The 21,432-nt window shown below is 36.1% G+C and overlaps 1 protein-coding gene across 4 annotated transcripts in view; it reads left to right on the forward strand.

Annotated features, from left to right (window-relative positions):
- Positions 1–21,432, forward strand: part of ENOX1 (ecto-NOX disulfide-thiol exchanger 1) — a 628,394-nt gene that overhangs the window by 157,306 nt on the left and 449,656 nt on the right. For 3 of the 4 annotated variants that reach the window (XM_045839070.1, XM_045839074.1, XM_045839072.1), the window contains exon 3: positions 12,769–12,892. The exons of the other annotated variant lie outside the window; for it this stretch is intronic. The gene's annotated coding sequence lies outside the window, so the exon portion shown is untranslated. The remainder of the gene's footprint in view (positions 1–12,768; positions 12,893–21,432) is intronic. 4 annotated transcript variants of the gene reach the window in all.

A 21,432-nucleotide genomic window follows, 5' to 3' on the forward strand; every position in this document is an offset into this window, starting at 1 on the left:
TCTCTCACTTCAATGTCCTTCTCCTTTCTCTAATTAATTAATTAATTAATTAATTAATTTTGGGGAAGTTGATTTTGAGTGAACTTAACGCAGTGTTATGCCAGGGTTGAAATTCCATGAAAGATGAGGAGCTATGAGCTGAGTCACTGGGCTTTTCGCAGCAGTGCTCCAAGCAGCATCATTAGAAAATGGTGTTCTCCATAAAATAAGACTCATACAGCACGTGGCTGTGCTCCGTTTGTCTCACACAAAGTCCATTTATTCTCAGCTGTCATCCCAACAATCCTAACTCCTTATCTTACACCGGGAAACTCATGCCTTGTTCTCAAATTAGCTATGACATGACTTAGTACCTAAACCTTTCATTCACAGTTCTGTTTCCCCCAATGCTCCATGTAACATAAAATAATCCACTTGCTTGTTTGATTTATTTGCTTTGCTTCGTATATTTTCTAAGCTTTAGCTTCTTGCCTAGTAATTGATTACTGTATCCTAGTATTTCTTCATTGATGGATCTCCCTCCTCCCTTAGCTCTATTCCTTCCTGACTTGTTTCCTTGGCTTTCTGCCACCCAAAGTTTTGGTATGCTTGTTACCATGCCTACTTTGCAAAGGACTTTGGTGAAGGAAGCTGTAGTGTTCTGAACATCCATTTTTGAGTGTGACTGTCCCCTCTAGATTTATTGAATAAGTACCAATGTCACAATGTGGGATGCTCTTTACTAAGAGAATATTTATAACAAGAGTCTCATAATAAAACAAAATCATGGGCTTGAAGAATTTTCAGAGGTGGCCATATAGTGGTTTGGGATGAGAAAACTGAGGCCCTGGAAGATTGAGTGATGATGCTCAAAATTAAATAGGAAGCTACACTGGAGCCTAGGTAGATGCTGGATGACCTGCCTGCTTCCCTGGTGTCATTTTTCCAGAATTCTATCAAAGAACTGTTAACCACAGACTATAAATGTAAAATTTCACCTTTGAGAAAATTCTGTCTTTTGAATTTGGATGTGATGTTATGCTACTACTGATAATAGGAGAGAGACCCTTTTATATTGTTTTTGTGTGTCACTATTACTTGCATGACCCTGGGCACAGTACCCAGGGCTCATGACCCATTGTCAGGATTGCCCATTTTATATTAACCCTTCCTGATGTACCTTAGTAACAGTAAAACTTCTGATCCTGACTTCCCAAATCTTAGGCAGCTTGAAGGTTGTTCATATCATAACTCTCTTCTTATTCAATCAGTTGGTGTTCATTTTGAAAATGAGGCCCTACATAATTCCACTGGCTGAACTTGCGGCTGTACCTGGACTGTGGTATTCCAGATATCCAGACTGGTGATAAGGTCCTGCTGCTTCCCCACTGACTGATAACTGTCTGCAGACTATTGCAGGAGCACTTCCAAGGACTACTGGCTCAATTCCTGCATATTGTCATGAGTCCTGGAACTCTCTAGTTTTCTTTTACCCCAAATTGAGGTCAGAGTGAGCATTATGCTTTGCCCAGCACACACACACATATGCACACTTGCTCCAACTACAAGTCTAGTGCAAGTGCTGGCCTCTCCTTTGCTGTCTTATCTTGATATGAGTAGCTGACAAGACCCAACAAAATCGTGATGTACATCATGTTTTCCCAATATTGGATAATTTTAGGTACTGTTTCTCATTCTCACATATAGGAATTATAGGAAATATATGAATTGAACATATATTTCTACATTTAAGGAGTAGAAGATATCTTTCTAACACATTTATCTCTGTCAAAAGGCCAAAATATCATATATTTATTCTCTTCATATTATGTTTTTTTCCTAAGTTTCTTTAAAGGGAAATCACTGGAAGCTGAGCTGTTAATTCAATTGCAGCTTTTTTTTTATATAATAGTCATTTGTTCAAACAAAGAAATGCTTATCAATGGAAATGATAACTGAAAAATCGCCTCTGATTTCATGCTTACCCACTATTTTCTGGTGGTACTAAATCTCAGTTTTAAGTCCAAAAGAAATTAAACTGAATGTCTTTTCCATTTCCCACTGGTAATTTAGAGTTTCTCTTTTACACCACTTCTTTGGTTCTAACCTCCATCACGTCACAGGTATTACCCCTATTCATCTCCCACTGTCTGCCTTTATTCCCACTCAGAATTCACCCTCTCTTTTCCCTTAATGCTTTTCTTTATTCCTTTCTCTCCCTTACTCCTGATCTTCAGAGAAGCTACCGTAGAAATGTTTTCCTGTTCTCTGCACACATATACAATAAATGGTTATTTGGGCCTTGGGAGAACTAACCACCTGGAGAGCCACCATGCTTGATTAGTATGTGGCAGGCATAGCCACCATGGCATAGAAAAGTGTTCTAAGGGCTGTGTTTGCCCACATATACTTTTTCTGTTAATGGCCTCTTTGGTCCATTAGCATTGTTATATTATGTTTTGGACTTTATTTTTATTTACAAAAAAAGTATGTTTATGGTGTCATGTTGCTGATAGGCCCTGATGCTGCCTTTCCCAACTTTCCACTTAAATACCACTGGTAAGAGAACATAAAACAAGCAAACATAACCTTGTCAGAAAATAAGACTGATAGCCTTTAGCAGGATTCCTGCAGGAAAATTTCTACTGATTATGAGGCTGATGCAGCTGAATTGAGAATAAAAAATCATTGACTAACATTGGATTTATGTACCAGTGAAAAGGCCTGAGGAGCTATCTCCTGTGGGCCATGTGCTGTTGGATATGTTCAAAATTCTGTAGTTGATCTTCTCTTCTATACCAACATTTTACAAATCTTCATAGACCTTAACTCCCAGAAATTTACTGTTCTTGTTTAGTGCTTAAGGTAAAGAATAAAATCCATCTCTGGTGGTAAGTACCCCACTCCCACAACCCAGTTGAAACACACCACCAGACTGTGTGAGTAGAGGCAAGAAGAGTTTGTCTAGCTGGCATTGACTGAATGGATTATGGCTTTTCTTATACTCTTCCTTTGATAGGGTTTTGGGATTGAGAAAATTGCAATGACAGGGAAAAAATCTTACCCAGTCATTTAAAGTAGCCCAGGATGGAAACCAACTAAACACTAAAAGTGTCCAGACCAACCTGCACCAGAGAGTAGAACTGAGAAGGGGATTATTCAGAAACTACCACACATGGGGTGTTGCTAGCCAGGAGTCACAGATATTGTCTATTGGCCAATTCTAAGTGTAGATAACTTTCCCCCAGTTCTCGAGTAAATAAACACAAAGATGCCCAAAATGGCAGTCTAGGAAATGGTAATGTTAATAGTGAGTAGGTGTTGTTTTAGATTTTTTTTATTTAGAACATACAATTTGTATATGAACACCAGGTTGTAGGGGATAAGAAAAATAATATAAAAATAATTAGATTAAAATTATAATTAGAGATTATGCTCTCTAATCTCACTACCCCAGAACTAAGTACAATTACCCTTTTAGTGTTTGTCCTTTTAAATAATTTTTATACATATACACACTACTTACACACACAAAGATAGATATTTTAAAATATAAATTGCAGTATTTTGATATCATTCTGAAGTATCTTTTTATTTAAAAATATATGTTATAGATTTTGTTTCATGTTGTTACATGTATATATTTACTGTATTATTTTTAATAGTTGTGTAATATCCCATTGTATGGTTACTGAATAGTTTATATTACCATACCCCTACAGGTGGACATTTATGTGGATTCCAATATGGGATTTTTATAAATAATGCTACAATGAACTGCCTCCTTGTTTTTGTGTACATGTGTAAGAATGTCTGTGGGATAGAGTCCTGGAAGGGGAATCGTTGGATCAGATGGTACACATATTTTTCATTTTGATAGATACTGACAAATTCCCTCTAAAACAGCTACCAATTTCTTTTCTCATCAATGGGCTAATGAAAATGACCATACATCCAATATTATAGACAACCAATGGAGATTATCGAACTTGAAAATTTTTATTTACTTGTAGATGACAGATATCCTACAAAGCTATGATTAGCAGTGAAGTTGAATGCCTTTTTATGTGTTTTACTGTCATAAGCATCTTTAATAACCATAACATTTAAATCTTATCTTTAAAATCTGATAATTTTCATTTTTGAACTTGAATTATTGATTCTAAATTTTATTGAGAAGAATAAGTGGGTGAGCTAGTAAAATTCTGAGGAAAAGGAAAAGTGAATGATAGTGAAAGAAATAATTTGTTTTGTAAGATATTAAAAGGCTGATACACCCCAGTAAACATTCTACAGATCAACAGACAACATGATGGTACAATGAGAATGGCTATAAAAAAAAAAACCAGTAAATGAAATTGTTTAGAATATGATAGAATGAAAGCAAAATCAATGAAGAATTAAATCATTCCTCAACAATGACTACTGTTTAAAATCATAATAAAACTAAATTGAAATCATAATGAAATAGCAAAATTATAATAAAACTAGAGGAAAAAAGTATAATATATATATATTAATATATATAGCTCTGGACTTGGGCAGGTATATTAAAACAAATGTTATAGTAAAATGCACATTTTAATGTATTAAATTTAAACATTTTAATGGTAAAAAAGAAATACACCATATAAAAGTCAAATGTCACTGAAAACTGAGAGAAATATTCACTACCAATATGATAGACATGGGGTTAATTTCATCAATATTTAAAGGAATTTCTCAAATCCATAAAAAGAAAACAACCTAACACCTCAATAGAAAAGTGAACAAAGAGCATGAATAAATAAAATGTAAATTCTTTCTTACTAAGGCTGCTCCAAGAAGAATAAACAGCTGATGGAAATTGGGTGTTTCAAAGTAAGTTGACAGATGAGTACTTCTTTTGTGTAATAATACTGTTGTTTATCTTGACAGTAATGGAAAACATTCCTGTTTTAAAGGGTACAATATTAAAAGGTAGTATATGACAAGCTACGTTTTTACAATTAAGTAACTTCAAGATCTATTAAGGAAAGGAAAGTAGATTTACAAAGGCTTATGGGCACCAAACTATGATCAGAGGTATAGCATTATAATCACATAGTGTGATGAAAGTATGTAGTTTCAAATTTTAGCCAAATAAAAAGAAAAGGTAATAAGAGGTTACTTATATATAGATATTGTGTTGCTGATTTTGTTTTAAAGACACTGTTCCCTTATAGCATGGAAACTCTTTTATTTGTCCTGAAATATATTAAGTATAAGGCTTAAGGCTTCCTGCAAAAAAAGTTTCACACTTTACTGCTGACTCACACCCTCATCTTTGTCCTTAATACGAATATGTTAGTGGTGAAAAGAGGTAGGGTACAAACCAGAGAAAACACACACATAACTCAGTTTCCCTGGTTCTCAGCAGCTTTTCCAAGGAGAAGAGGAAGCAAATATATGTTTGTGCAAGCTGGAGGAGCCTCAGGATTGCCTGGCCCCACTAATGCAAAGGAAAGAAATACTCTGAAGAGAACCTTAACAGTATGTTGCCAGAAGATGCAGAATTTGCAATCTCTTTTCAGTGAGGTGGCCAAGAGTGAACCTGGCTCTGATCCACAGTAGTACTTCCTGCTCTTAGAAGGAGCCTTGTGCTGCCATTAACTGCAATTCACTAATGCAAATGCTAACAGTATACCCTAAGAAAAATAAATAAAAAATTTATATAAAAGGATATATGTTGAGGCATTATTAAAAATGGAAAAAGTAGAAACATATTCAATTAAAAGAATGTTTAAATAAATGATGGCACATTCATAAGGTAGAATATTATTATAGCCATTTAAGACTTGTATTTTTAAAGAGCATTTAATCAAATGGGAAACATTATTATGTTAAGTGAATAAAGCAGCATTCACTGCTTTATAGTATGCATTTATAGTATGGCATTTATAGTATAAGCCCATTTTAGAAAAAGAAAACAAATGAGTGCATAGGAAAAAATCTAGAGTAGACAATTTCAAAGAAAATTTAACAGTATTTTATAGTTAGATGGTATTATGTAGATTTATATTTTTATGCATTTCTTCCCCCCCCCCCAAAATAATCTACTGTGGGAGAACATAAGAAGTGTGTAAATATATATACACACATCTTTATACACTACATTGAGTCACACAGGAAGTAATTCTTTTATTTCACATATATATATGAAATATATATAATCCTTTATAGATTATATATAATATAATCCTGATTATATTATATATAATCCTTTGTAGAGAGAAGCAGGAGGTTCAGTTTTTGTATTAAAAAAAAAAACAAGCAAAACTCATTTTGATGACTGCATATTGTCAATAAGCTTACCTGAAGGAGTCTGTTTCATTGTATTCCCACTTAAATGATGGATTTCACATTTTATTGCTGTCTTGTTCTTCTTGGAACATTCTGGTGCATATTAGTGTTCAAAGTAGTATTTAAAGGCTATTAGGCAAAAATGTCTAGGAAATAAAGATGTGGTATTTATCAAGTGTGAAGACTAAGTAAACATGGATACTTACCTAACAAAATTGCTGTCACTTATGCTTAATTTTCTCACATATGTTAGGACTGTCTGCCTCTGTTTAAAAGAAACTACTTATTAAAGTGCCCACATAAAACTTCTATGAAAGATAAAAATTCACATACACATACTCTCCAAAATGCTGACTAAAACAGATAATAAGAAGCACACATGGTAGAAGCGGGGATGGGGACTAAAGAATACTATCAATGTCAAGGAAGTTTTGTCAAATATAGTCTGACTTAAAGTTAATTGGAAGAGGACACCAGGAATTGGAATAAATTCTCCCTTCTCAGGACTCTGTGTAGTGTTTATTTCTGTAAGTGGAGGAGGTTTAGAAGAGCCCATTAATAGCTTTCAAATTAGATAAGCCAGGGACTGGGTGGGAGGCAGGTAAATGAAAGGAGAGCATCTACTGAAAGCTTACTTCTGAATGGCAGTTCTGAGTTCTTTTCTATCCAATAAGAATTTCCTATAGGAAATCTAAGTTGACTCTAAAACAGCAGACATGGAACATCTATAACTGTGTAAAATTAGAAGTGAGGGCAAAAATAGATGTCAAAGAGCAATTTCTTCAATGAAAACTAATAGCATAAGCAAGATCAACTCTCTGGAAGTGTAAATTGGTAACATCTATGGAAGGCAATTAAATAATAGCTAATAAATTAAAATAGTAGACTTTCATTTCTGCATAATTGGAGTAGATATACTTTTTCCTGTTCCTTTCACTAAGTACAAATAAAAGCCCTGGACATTATATGTCAAACAAGTACAAGATTCTGAAAGGTGAAGAAGAGAAAAAGGCAGACTGACTAGGGACATTAGGACCAGAAAATCATCCAGTGGTCTATTCCCTGTATTTTCTTTTTGCCTCATATCCAAAATTTGATACTGAAGAAGACAGTAACCTGGAAATTCTGGTGGTTACAGGAAAAAAAAGACTGCAATAAAGTCTGCTTCTTCCACCCAGAAAAGTAAGTAAAAGTTAGGATAGAAAGATAAAGTATTTTTACAGAATAGCTTATCCATTCCACCAAACATCAAGAGAAAAGTGGCCTTCCCCCACCCATTTCAGGAACAGCTGTGTGGGAAGTCTAGAATTTTTCCTTCCAGAGACGATATCAATATTCCTGCTGAGGAGATTCTGACACCAAGTAGGGAGCTAAGACTTACATCCTCATTGGCTAGTAATGAGTTGCTCCTCTCCTCATCCTTGCTGCAATATCAATGGAGATCACTTGGGGCATCTTGACTTCTACCTCTATCTGGCAAAAAAATAAGTACCCCTTCCCCTTCCTATTGAGATTGTAACAGAAGAGACTTTGTGCAGACTCAGGCCTTTACCATTGCCCAGTGGTAATGAAGCCAGTCTCAGCTCAATGTTTTAGGAGACCACATTGGGAGTCAAAATCCCTAACCCACCCAGAAGTCATAAGAAACTCCCACTTAGGTTGTCAGGGGAGGCCAAGTAAGGAGCCTAGAGACCTTCACTTGGTAATAATGTCAGATCAACAGTGTCAGAGGAAGCCAATTAAAACATAAGATTTAAATAGGATCCAGAGTCTCAGAGCATAATATATAAGAATTTAAGATAATTTCTTAAATTATCTTAAGCATTTAATATAAGATATTCCAGGTTGCAGTTGAAAACCATTCTTCATACCAAGATCCAGAAAGATCTTTAAGTATATAAAAAAGATACTCAATAGATGCCATCATTGAAATGACAGTCAGAATTATCCTAAGAATTTTAAAGCAGCCATGATAAAAATGCTTCACCAAACAACTCCAAACCCTCTTGAAATAAATGAAAATTTAGAAAGCTAAGCAAAGAAGTATAAAGTCTCAGCAAGGAAATATAAATTATAAAGAAGGTCCATATGAGAATATTAGAACTGAAAATACAAAAACAAATAAAAACAATGTGGATAAGTACAACAGCAGAATGGAGGGGACAGAGTAAAGAATCAGTGAACTGGAAGACAGAATAATAGAAATTTACCCAATGTGAATAGCATAGAAAAAGTGAAATGATAAAACAAAACAAAGCAACAACAACAAAAAAAACCCACAATGAGCAGAGCTTCAAGGGAGTTGTAAGTTTATAGTAAAAGGTAGTGCTAAGAAGATACTTGAAATTATAATAGAATATATATAATATACAAATACATATATATAGCTGAAACTTCTTAAATTTAGCAATGGACATAAACCTACAAAATTGAGTCTGAGAAAACCCCAAACAGAATAAACACAATGAAATCCACACTAATTAAACTTTTGAAACTATTTTCCAGGAAACTTCTTGAAAGCAACAAGAGAAAACAAAACTTTACTTACAGGAGGAAAGAAATTAGAAAAGCAACAAATTTCTCATCAAAAACAAATGAAAGCCAGAGGAAATGCACAGTATTTTTCAAGTGCAGATAGAAAAGAACTGTGAATTCCTAATCCTAAATATAATGAAAATATCCTTCCAGAATGTAGGGGAAATCAAGATATTATCAGAATCAAAAAAACTAAGAGAATTACATATTAAGCACGCCTGCCATACAAAAGTGGTTTGAGGAAGTTATCTGAACAGAAAAACAAACAATAAAAAATGGGACTTGGAAATCAGAAACAAGAAATGAACATGGTAAACAAAACTATGGGTAAATACACTAGGTGTTATGTCTTTTGAGTTTTCTAAATTATATTTGATTGTTAAAGTGTATGTTATAACACTGTGGTAGCTAATAAATGTAGAGGAATATTTAGTACAATTATATTTTAAATAGGGAAGGTAAAGGGTAAAGAAGTAGGTAGGTTTCACTTGAACAGGTAAAATGATGTCACCAATAGACTGCAAGACATTGTGTGTGTGTATTTTACCTAGAGCAGCCGCTAAAAAATTGTAGTGTTACAATGCAGACATTACAAAGGATGAGATAACACAAATGTATTGACTTATATAAAAATGCAAACTTTAGAATTGTGTCACAGTATGTTACTTTAAAGATATGTTAATATATACAAGTGTGTATATGTACATTTTTATAAGCACAGAGTACTTTGGGGATGGTAGACAAGTAAGTTGAAACCTTGTCTGAATCTGAGGAGAGGAGATGCATGTCTAGAGGGCAGGTGTGGAAGAAGCTTTACTCACTATCTTTGAACACTCTGTTGTTTCTCTTGAATTCTGTATTTTGTTCTTGTATTACCAATTGAAGAGTTTACTTGCATGTTTTAACAAATAAAAATGTCCATAAATAGATTCAAGTGAATATGTAATATATAAATTTTTATATATATATATATAAATATATATATTCATATATATATTCATATATATATATATATATATATATATGAATTTAGCAGATGATAAAGGAAGATTTTTAAGACAGCGTGGGGAAAAGTTGGGTTAGTTCATGAAAGATATTGGGAAAACTGTCTAGCTGTTGGAGGAGGGTGAACACAGTCATACAACTATTGATACCTAACCCTTATATCCCAATAAATTTTAAATGAAGATATGAATCTAAAAAGCAAAAAATAAAAAGTAGAATAAAATATAGGTAAATGTTTTATTGTCTTGGGATAGGGAAAGTCTTTTGAAAGCATAACACTAATGATATAATCATAAAGGAAAATCAATGGTGGATTTAGTCATATGAAAGTTTACCTTTTTGTATGACCAAAGCAGCAGTACTCAAATATATAAACTATTTTAAGTAATAAAATGATTGTGACCAAGAGACTGGCAGAATGAATTGCAGGATATTCATATAATTGATTACTACCCCACCACAAAAATGAGTAAATAACCAATACAAGGAGTATCATTGATAAGTCTCATGGGTATAATTTTGAGCAAACAAAGCTATTTACAAAACCAGTCTATGCTGTTAAATGTCAATATAGTGGTTAGTTTTCAAGAGGGAAGGATTGAGTAATGGCTGGCAGAAACATAAGGGGCTTCCATGATGCTGCTAATGTGAATCTTTGGTGGTAGCACAAGTAATACAAGTGTGTGCTTGCTTTGTGATACGCATAAAGCTGTATACTACTTTATGCATATTTTACTTTAATAAAATGGTTTTAAAAACAAGCATACAAAGATTTTTTGACTGTCACATTGGCAAAGACTTTTTAAAATGAAGTTTTATTTTGTTCACACTATATATAATGAAAATTTACAAATGGCAGACTGTTCATTGTGCTGCCATTTTTATGCAACAATTTGCATTAAAGGAATTTATTCTAAGAACAGAATGAGAAAATTGTACAAGGGAGCATCCATAATGATATATGTAGTAGCTTTATTTATAAAAATGAAAAAACAGATATAAACTAAATGCCCAACAGTGAGAATTTGTTTAACTAAAAAAGGTACATATGGAATATGTCGTAGCCAGATATACTCAGGCAGGGCTACTTTGATTTGTGTAAAAAGTTATATGAGTAGTTTTGTGACAAAAAATAGCAATTTCCAGATCTGTTTCTCTCATACTAATACACATTCACACATACTCACCTACACCCAAAATGACATTTTTAAAAACATCTGTATCTATATAGATTGAAACACTAGTCACTAAAATGTCAGCAGAATTTATCTAGGTTTTCGTGTGATTTTTTTTTCTTCTATTTTCCCTTTTGTATTTCTAAAAAGAAAAATACAGGTAGATATATCACTTTTTAATACTGGGAGAAAATAATAAAACAAATGTAAAAAAAAAACCCTGAAAAGTATTTTTGTGTATTTCCTCCAGTGAGTTTCTTCCCTCCCCTGGCACCAATCAGGTTTTTAAGTTAAAATGGGAGGGAAAGAGGAAGGGAAGTGAGAGAAATGTAAATGAATCATGGATTTGTTAAGTGTAACAGTGATAACTGATAATATTCATATTGAAAAATATGAATCTTATTTCAAAGAGTTTCTTTTCTAAAAGTGAGAATTATTTTTAAGTCACCCTTTATTTAAGCTATATTCATTTATAGATTGAATGGTAGTGATATAATGCTAACAATTTCCTAGTACATTGAAAGAAACTAAAAAGTCTTGAATACTCCACACTTAAGAATAGTTTGCATAATTCACTAGTTCAGGCATGGTCCCAGGTTTTATGGAGTTCTAAAGTTATATAATTTTTGAGGTTGTTTTAAGGAAAAAATACACAATTTTGTGTATAATGTTGGTTATGGTCCTTGGAAGGGGCCTGTGGCAGTGGGAGACCCTGGCACTTGTTTTCTTCACTTCACGCAAAAGTCACCTGTTAAGATACAAGCTTCATTTATGTGTGTCTGTTCCCTTCTTTTCTGGAGGGGACTTATTGCTCAAAATTATTAAGTTGTGATAGCACATGTACTTGTTACTAATATAACTTGAAAATATCTGTGGAAACAGATTTATTAATATACAAATAAAGAATATGTATTTAAGCCTTATTGTGGAAGTCTGTTAAGCTTATGGATGTTTTAAGGCCCTATATATAATAATAATTGTACTTATTTTTCTCTCTTATTTTAAAGAAAATAAATTATTCATTCAACAAATATATATATATTAGAATAATATTATTTATATACTCCTGTAAATACCCCTCTCCCTGACTCCTCCCTCAATTCTATAGTCTAGCTTTAAAATACTCATATATTTAGATTTCATATCAGGAATTTTCAAACTTTCAGGTACATCCAAGTCATCTAAGTATATTGTTAAAATGTGAGTTCTCATTCATTAGTTCTGCAGTGGGGTCTAGGATTCTGCACATTTAGCAAGCTTCCATGACACTCCTCTGTAGCCAATCTGCTGACCACAGTTGTGTATAGCAAGACTCCACACTTTCTAACCTGTCTCCAGCATCCCCTCATCGGACGTGGGGAGGTCCCTCCATGCCCTCCACATGTAGGGGACTGGTTCAGTCTAGTGGCTCTGAGGGGCAGCTGATGATTATATAACCAGGAATATAAGTGTAGGATTTAGATTACATGAAACAAGTAACACAGCTAAGGATAGCAGATGTGTACTACAGAGTAAGAGTGAGAGAGTGAGCACAAGGGAGCCAGTGCTGAGAAAGACACAATTTTTTTCACTCACTTCTTTGGGGAAATGTTTATGAGGACATTGACAAGCAGACTGTTTTCCTATTTGGCCTGCCATGAGAAGCACAGGTGAGGCAGTAAATTTGGAGTTCTCCTGGGAATTTAGAAGTTTAGAAAAATAGGCTCTGAATTGCTAAACTCTGATCACACAGATGTGGGTGCTTCCATTTTAGGGTTTAGGGCATGCTGTGTGTGGTGACAACCCTTCTAGCTGGCAGCATCTCCTACCTGTGACCTCTTTTGGGAATTATCATCAGGAGCCAACTGCAACCAGCATTTCTCAGTTCTTATTCCAAGGTAAGGAGTCTCTGATGTTGCACTCATTATGCTGTGAAGTTAATGGGTAGAGGGTTCTGAAGACACTGCTTTTCCAATGAACACAATTCCAGGGATAACAGACACAGGACTTTGTGTTACTAAGATAAACTAAGAAAAACACTAAATGTTCTGTTGCTCCTACTTTTGATATTCTGCCTTCCAGGAGAGCTGGATCCATGTTTTTTTTTTCTTCATTTTTAATGGTAGCACTAATGCAGATGTCCCCATTTCTGCACCTTTATCAGCCTCTACTCATGTGTTTTTTCAATTGTGGTAAAAAACCCCCAAAACCACATAACCTATTTATTTACCTTCTTAACAAATGTTTAAGTGTTCAGGATAGTATTGTTAACTATAAACACATGTTGTACAGCAGGTCCCTAGAACATGTATTCATCTTATAAAACAAACTCTTAATCCATTGAAACTTCTTATTTTCCCTTCCTTCCAACCCCTGATAACCACTATTCTACTTTCTGCTTCTATGGGTTTGTTACAGAACACAACAAGGGGGGCCTGGAACGATATACTTTTATTGAAAGAAGGCCCCGGGTCCATTATGTTCACCGCCAGAGGAAAGATGTCTCTCAATGCCAGAGATTCGTGAAAAGGAAAGGAAATGTTTATTTAATGCTATACAGACTTCAAGTAGTGATCTAGTGTCTTCATCAAAAATCCTAAAGTCCCCCAAAACATCCACAAACAGACACAGTCCTTCCTTCCTTCCCCCTTTGCCCAGTCCAGAGTACCGTATCTCAGGAAAGGAAATAGAAGTCCACAGCTCAGGCAGTCCTCTGGTTCTTCCCAGTTAGTACTCCCTCTCGACTGGGAGACCTCCCTGGGTTCCCGGCACCCTCGGCTGAGTCGCCGGGATCTCTGCTAAAACCAGGTGGTGGTTCCCCCTTCTAAAGCTGTGGGGGTCCCCACTCTGGCACAGGCACGTGGTTCTCTCTTCCAGGGCTGCGGGAGTCTCCACTCTGTCAAGGCCGCATGGTTCTCCCTCCTCAGGGCTGCGGGAATCTCTACTCTGCCAAAGCCACATGGTTCTCTCTCTCTGGGATGCGCATGGCTCTCCTTCTCAGGGCTGCGCATGGTTCTCCTTCTCAAGGCAGTATGGTTCTCCTTCCTAAAGCACCACGGTTCTCTCTCCTAATGGCCGCCAAGTCTGGGTTTTAAATCCCCGCAGCCAATCTTCCTCTGCAGCCTCATTTCCGACTCCTCCCACACTCGGCTTCACTTGCCAGAATTCATATCCTTCCAGCTTTACTGGGCTGCCATCATGAGTCTGGGCAGGTGTGGCCCATGTCCTGGAGCCAATCTTCTCCGAGCTCCCATGCAGGCGCTGTAGCTTGGGGGATCTGCCCCCAGTCATGTCTTGGTGGGGAAGTTACTTCCATTCCCCTGGCTCAGAAATGATCACAGCTATGTAACATATCTAAGCGACCAGCCAAAGGCTATAGATATGTTAAATGACCACGCCAGAGGGTAGCTGCAAGGCTGTTGCTATGCAAAACAGCTCTCAATGGCCCTGCTCCATTTGGCCCTTCCCCCAACCCACACCATGGGGTGGGGGGGCTGGAGACATCTTAAAATCTCCTGGACACCTTAAGTTCTGGACCCCATTTCAAATGCCCATTTGGGGTCCCCCCTCTTGGCTGCACCCTGTAACAGGTTTACAACTTTAAATACCTCATATAAGTGGCATCATGTGGTATCTGTCCTTTTGTGACTGGCTTATTTCACTTACATTGTGTCCTCAAGTTTCATTCATACTGTAGCAGATGACAGGATTTCCTTTTTTATGGCTAAATAATATTCTGTTGTATCAATAAGCCTGTGTGTGTTTGTGATACATTTTCTTTATTCCTCCACTGATGAACTTTTATGTTGTTTCTACATTGTGAGAACTGTGAATAATGCTACAGTGAACGTGCAAGTGCAGATATCCCTTTGATATCCTGATTTCAATTCTTTTGGCTGTATCTCCAAAAGTAGAATTGCTTGGGTGTATGGCAGTTCTATTTTTAAGGAGCCTCATTACTGTTTTGCTCAACAGCTGTACCATGTTACATTCCCACCAACAGTACCTAAGGGTTTCAATTTCTCCACACCTTCACCAACATTTATTTTCTGTTTTTTTTTCCTTTTTTTAGTAATGGCCATCCTAACAGATTTAAGGTTATGTACTTTATTGTGGTTTTGATTTATGTTTTCTGATGATTAGTGATTCTGAGTACCTTTTCTTATACCTGTTGGCTATTTGTATGGAGAAATGTCTGTTTAAGTCCTTTGTCTATTTCTTAACCATATTATTGGTTGGGTTTTCTGTGCAGTTTTTGTTTTAGCTTTTTGTTTTTTGTTATTGAGTTGTAGGAATTTCTTATAGGTTATGGACATTACCTCCTTATTAGGTATGTGGTTTGCAGATATTTTGTCCCATTCTGTAGGTCTCCTTGTCACTCTGTTGACTGTTTCATTTGTGTAGAAATCTTTTAGTTTGATGTAGTTCTACTTGTCTATTTTTGCTTTTGTTGACTGTGCTTTTGTTATATCCAAAAAATCATTGCCTAGACCAATGTTATAAAGTTTTCCCCTATGAGTTTTGTAGTTTTGGATTTTATGGTTAAGTCTGTAATCTATTGTGAGTTAATTTTTGTAAATGGTATTAGATAGGGGACCAATTTCATTCTTTTGCATGTGGACCTTCAGTTTTCCCAGCACCACTTGTTGAAGAAAAAGAATAGTCTTTCTCCATTACATAGTCTTGGTGTCCTGGTCAAACATCATTTAAGTGTGTATGCGTGGGTTTAATTCTGGGATTTCTGTCCTGTTCCTTTGGTCTATATGTCTGTCTTACACTAATATCATACTATTTTGATTATTATAGTTTTGTAATATGTTTTGAACTCAAACTATGAGGCCTTCAATGTTGTTTTATACTTTTTTTCTGCTTTTTCTTTTTTTACTGTTGCTCAAGTACAGTTATCTCCATTTTCCTGCTACCACTTTCCCCTGCCCCACCCAACCCCACCTCCCACCGTCAATCCTACTTCCCATTTGGCTTTGTCCATGGGACCTTCATACATGTTCCTTGAAGATACTTCCCCTTCTTTCCCCTGTTACCCGTTTCCTCCTCCCCTCTGGTTACTGTCAGTTTGTTCTTTATTTCAATGTCTCTGGTTATATTTTGCTTGCTTGTTTGTTTTGTTGATTAGGTTCCACTTAGAGCTGAGAGCATATGGTATTTGTCTTTCACTGCCTGACTTATTTCACTTAGCATAATGCTATCTAGTGCCATCCATGCTGTTGCAAAGGGTAGGAGCTCCTCTTTCTTTCAACTATGTAGTATTCCATTGTGTAAGTGTACCATAGTCTTTTGATCTACTCATTTACTGATGGGAACTTAGGTTCCTTCCAGCACTTGTCAAATTAAAACCACAATGAGATACCACTTCACATCAATCAAAATGACCATCATAAATAAATCAACTTTGTTTTTCTTTCACAAGATTTTTTGAGTCCTTTGTGGTTGCATATAAATTTTAGAATTGTTTTCTATTTTTGTAAAAATATCATAAGGATTTTGATAGGGGTTGCATCGAATCTGTAGGTTGCTTTGTGCAGTATGGACATTTTAACAATACTAAGTCTTCCTATTCATGATGCTTTTCCATTTATTTGTGTGTTCTTTTATTTCTTTCATCAGTGTTTTGTACTTTTCAATGTATGTCTTTCACCTCCTTGATTAAGTTTACTTCTAAGCACTTTATTCTTTTTCATGCTATTATAAATTGGTTTGTTTTCTTAATTTCCTTTTTGGGTTGTGTGCTGTTAGTATATACAATAGAAATACAACTGATTTTTGTATATTGATTTGGTGTCTCACAACTTTGCTGAATACATTTATTAGTTCTAATAGTTTGCTTTTTAAATATGTAGAATCTTTAGTGTTTTCTACATATAAGATCATGTCATAGGTAAACAGATACTTTATTTCTTCTTTTCTGATTTAGATGCCTTTTATTGCCCCCCAACTGCTCAGATTAGTGTACTTTCAGTAATGCGTTGAATAGAAGTGGTATCCTAATCTTGTTCCTGATCTTAGAGGAAAAGTTTTTAGTTTTTCACAGTTTAATGTGATCTTAGCTGTGGGCTTTTCACATATGGTTTTTATTATGTTAAGTTATTTTCTTCTGTCTCTAGTTTGATGAGCAGTTTGTTTTAACATGGAAGAGTGTTAAATTTTGGTCAAATGCTTCTTTTGCATCTATTGGGATTTTCATGTGATTTTTATTTCTCATTTTATTAATATGTATATTGCATTGATGGCTTTTCATATGTTGAATTATTCTTGCATTCCAGAGATAAATCCCACTTGTTCATTGGATAGACCATTTTAATGTGCTTTTGAATTCAGTTTTTTTTTTAAATTTTTGAGGATTTTTTTTACACCTTTATTTATCAGAGATACTGGCTGATAGTTTTCTTTTCTTGATAGATTATTTTTGCCTAGCTTTGTTATCAGGGTAATGCTGGCTTCATCAAGTGAGTTTGGAAATTTCTCTCTTCATCAATTTTCTGGAAGGTTTTAAGAAGAACTGGCATAATTCTTATTTAAAAGTTCGATAGAATATACCACTGAAGCTGTCTGAGCCTGGGCTTTTCTTTGTTGGGTTGTTTTGGTTACTATTTCAATATCCTTATTCATTGTAGGTCTGTTCAGATTTACTATTTTTTCATGAATCAGTCTTGTTAGACTGTATGTTTTGAGGAATTTATTTCTACTAGGTTATCCAAGTTGTTGGCATATGATTGTTCATAGAAACCTCTTATAATCCTTTTTATTTCATCGCATCAATTTTAATATCTTCTCTTCCTTTTCTAATATTTTTTACTTGACTCTTCTCTTTTTATCTTAGTCTATCTAGTTTGTTTTTATCTTTTCAAAGAAACCAACTCTTAGTTTAATTGATTTACCTATTTTAAAAATAGCTTTAATGACATGTGTTTTGCATAGCATAAAGTTTATCCATTTAAAGTACATAATTCAGTGTTTTTTAATATATATACAGAATTATATAATCATTATCACACTCTAATTTTAGAACATTTTCTTTTTTTTAAAGATTTTGTTTATTTATTTTTAGAGAGGGAAGGGAGGGAGATAGAGAGAGAGAGAGAAACATCAATGTGCGGTTGCTGGGGGTCATGGCCTGCAACCCAAGCATGTATCCTGACTGTGAATCGAACCTGCGACACTTTGGTTCACAGCCTGTGCTCAATCCACCGAGCTACGCCAGCCAGGGCAATATTTTCTTTTTTAATTTATTTTTTTTATTGTTGTTCAGTTACAATTGTCCCCGTTTTTGCCCCTGTTGCTCTCCCCTGCCCTGTCCATCCCCTGCTCCCAAACACAATGCCTGTCCCATTGTCCTTGTCCATGGGTCCCTTGTACATGTTCCCCTTCTTTCCCTCATTACCCCCCTCTGCTGTGATCACAGTCAGTTTGTTCTTTATTGCCATGTCTAATTCTTTTTTGTTCATTTATTTGTTTTGTTGATTAGGTTCCACTTACATTTCCATCATTCAAAAAAAAAACTGTATCCATTCGCAGGCTGAGCCATATTTAACTGTATAAATATTATGGACTTCTGAGAATCTATTTTTGACTGGGATGAGTATGATGAAATTTGAGAACCAATATTTTTAGCTATTTTATTACTTTCTAAATTTGATTATGCTATTACAATTGTCCCAATTTTCTCCCTTTGCCCCCCTCCATCCAGCAACCCCTACTCCCTCCAGTGATTCCCCCCTCCATTGTTCATGTCCATGGGTCATGCATATAAGTTCTTTGGCAGTTTCATATCCTATACTTGCTTTTAACATTCCCCTATCTATTCTTGTAACTACCAATTTGGATGTTTTAATCCCTTCACCTTTTCCCCCATTCCCCCAAATCCCCTTCTCCACTGTCCACCATCCCAATGTTCTCCATATCTATGCTTCTGTCTCTTTTCTTGTGCTTTCCTTAGTTTATTTTTTCAGAGTCAATTGTTGATAGTTATGTATTTATTGCCATTTTAATGTTCATAGTTTTGATCTTCTTTTTCTTAAATAAGTCCCTTTGACATTTCATGTAATAATGGTTTGGTGGTGATGAACTCCTTTAGCATTACCTTGCTTGGGAAGTACTTTATCTGCCCTTTGATTCTAAATGATAACTTTGCTGGACAGAGTAATCTAGGTTGAAGGTCCTTGTTTTTTATCACTTTGAATATTTCTTGCCAAACCCTTCTAGCCTGAAAAGTTTCTTTTGAGAAATCAGCTGACATTCTTATGGGAACACCTTTGTTAGTAAATATCTGATTTTCTCTTGCTGCTTTTAAGATTTTCTTTATTTTAAACTTTGACTTTGCTGTATTGATTGGATATCTTTTTCTTCCTTACATTCCAATGCATTGATTTGATTCTTGGTTTTATCCACTCCATTGTTGATTTTCTGTAAATTGTTCTTTATTAGTATATCCTTCATTAGTCAGTATATCCTTCATTTCTGTCTGGGTATTTTTTATGCCATTAAAGTACCCACTGAGTTCCTTGAGTATCCTTATAACCAGTGTTTTGAACTCCGCATCTGATAGATTGCTTATCTCTATTTTGTTTAGTCTTTTTCTGGAGTTTTGTTCTGTCCTTTCATTTTGGCCACATTTTTTGTCTTCTCATTTTGGTAGCCTCCCTCTGTGTGTTTCTATGCATTAGGTAGAGCTACTTTGACTCCTTGTCTTGGTAGCATGGCCTAAAGTACTAGGTGTCCTGTAGGGTCCAGTGCTACAGCCACTCCTGTCTCCCCCACTGGCTACTTGAGATGCTCCCTCCGTGTGGGCTGAGTACTCCCTTCTCTTGCAGATGAGTCTTGTTTGCTGTCAGCAGGTCAACAGGAGGGATTTAGCCAGTCTAGACAACTGGTATGATGGGCTATGACCCTGGCCAGCAACCTCCTCCCTCCATGGCTTGTGGAGGTGGTTGGGTAGTGCTATGACATGGTCTGCAACTGTCTGCTGGGTGCACAAGCTCTACAGTTTCCTGGGTGGTGCAGGCCAGGGTCATCCTCCATCTGTGTTCTATCTGGGGCCCCTTGGCATAATCTATAAAATGGTCTGTAGGTGGCTGCTGCTAGTGTCCGGCCTGGGACCACTTAATGAGAAGTATGGGGTGTAGGCTCAGCTGTTGCTTGTTTGAACAGATTTAGGAAGGTCTGAAGCCTGTGTCTAGTCCAGCCCTTCATATGAGAAAGCCACTGCTAACAGGTTGGGAGGGTTGCTTGGGAGATCAGTAAGTTGGATAGGACAATAGGGCAGACCCTTAGGTAATCATCTAAGGGCAGGGCTTACTATGCGAGCCAGGTTGATAGAGATTCAGATATGGTTCAAATATTCAGATATGTAATATAAAAATATTAGAATAAGTTTCACCCCATTGTGAAATTTAGAGCCAACACATTGTGACTCTGTGTGTGGGAGGGCTCAAAAAAGATACAAAGGCCACTGTCCATAGTTCTGTCTGGGAGGAAGATTTCCCCATCTCTCACCCTGATGCCAGATACTTCAGTTCCTCCCCATCTGCTGCTCTGCCCTTTAAGCTGCTGCCCCATGTTGGACCTCAGATGGCGTGAGTCTGAGTAAATCCAAAGTCTGTTACAGGCCCTTTATGAGGAGAGGCCTAAGAATTCTGAAGTTTCTTTTGCTGACACAACCCCCACTGGATTTTACAGCCAGAAGTCATAGGGTCTTATCTTTCTGGCACTGAAACCCTAGACTGGGTGGTCTGGTGTGGGGGTGGGATCCCTTGCTTCTAAGTTATACATCCATTTTATATCCACTACATGTGGGGTTGATATCAGCCAGTTCCACATCTCCGCATCTCCAACCTGACCAGATGAATGTGGCCTCTTAATTGTTTAGTTGTCAGATTTCCATATAGCTCAGTTTTTCTAATGGTTCTGAGTGATGGTTGTTCTATATTTTAGTTGTAATTTTGCTGTGGTTGTGTGAGGAGGTGAGCCGTGTTTACCTACACCTTCATCTTGACCAGAAGTCTGAGAACCAATTTTTGACTATAGTTAATATTATGAGTTTTCGTATATGCTCTTGCAAACAATAAAATTCATTAAGATTGATGCTTGGGTCACTGGCCAGCAGTGATCACGGAACGCTGCAGATGGCTCGACGATACGTGAGAAAAAACATGCACAGAGACAGACTAGTTTCTGTGGAGAAGTAGGGACGAAATGGCCACCCCCTCTAGTGGGGAGCGCGCCGATTTACCATCCAAACCTGCTTTTATTGGGCTCATTTTGCATAATAATTCAGGTAAAGTACAGCACTAATTAGGGGCAAGTAAGGAACCATAGAAAACAAGGAAGTCTGAGGGTCTATGTTGAGTCGGGGTCAAAGAGCTGTAAGACCTTGAGGAACAAACTAACTTCCTCCTAGGACCCCTCTCATTCAACTGAGAGC

The sequence above is a fragment of the Phyllostomus hastatus genome, unplaced genomic scaffold, assembly GCF_019186645.2.
Source record: "Phyllostomus hastatus isolate PE091 unplaced genomic scaffold, TTU_PhHast_1.1 phas_contig_29, whole genome shotgun sequence".
NCBI lineage: Eukaryota > Metazoa > Chordata > Mammalia > Chiroptera > Phyllostomidae > Phyllostomus > Phyllostomus hastatus.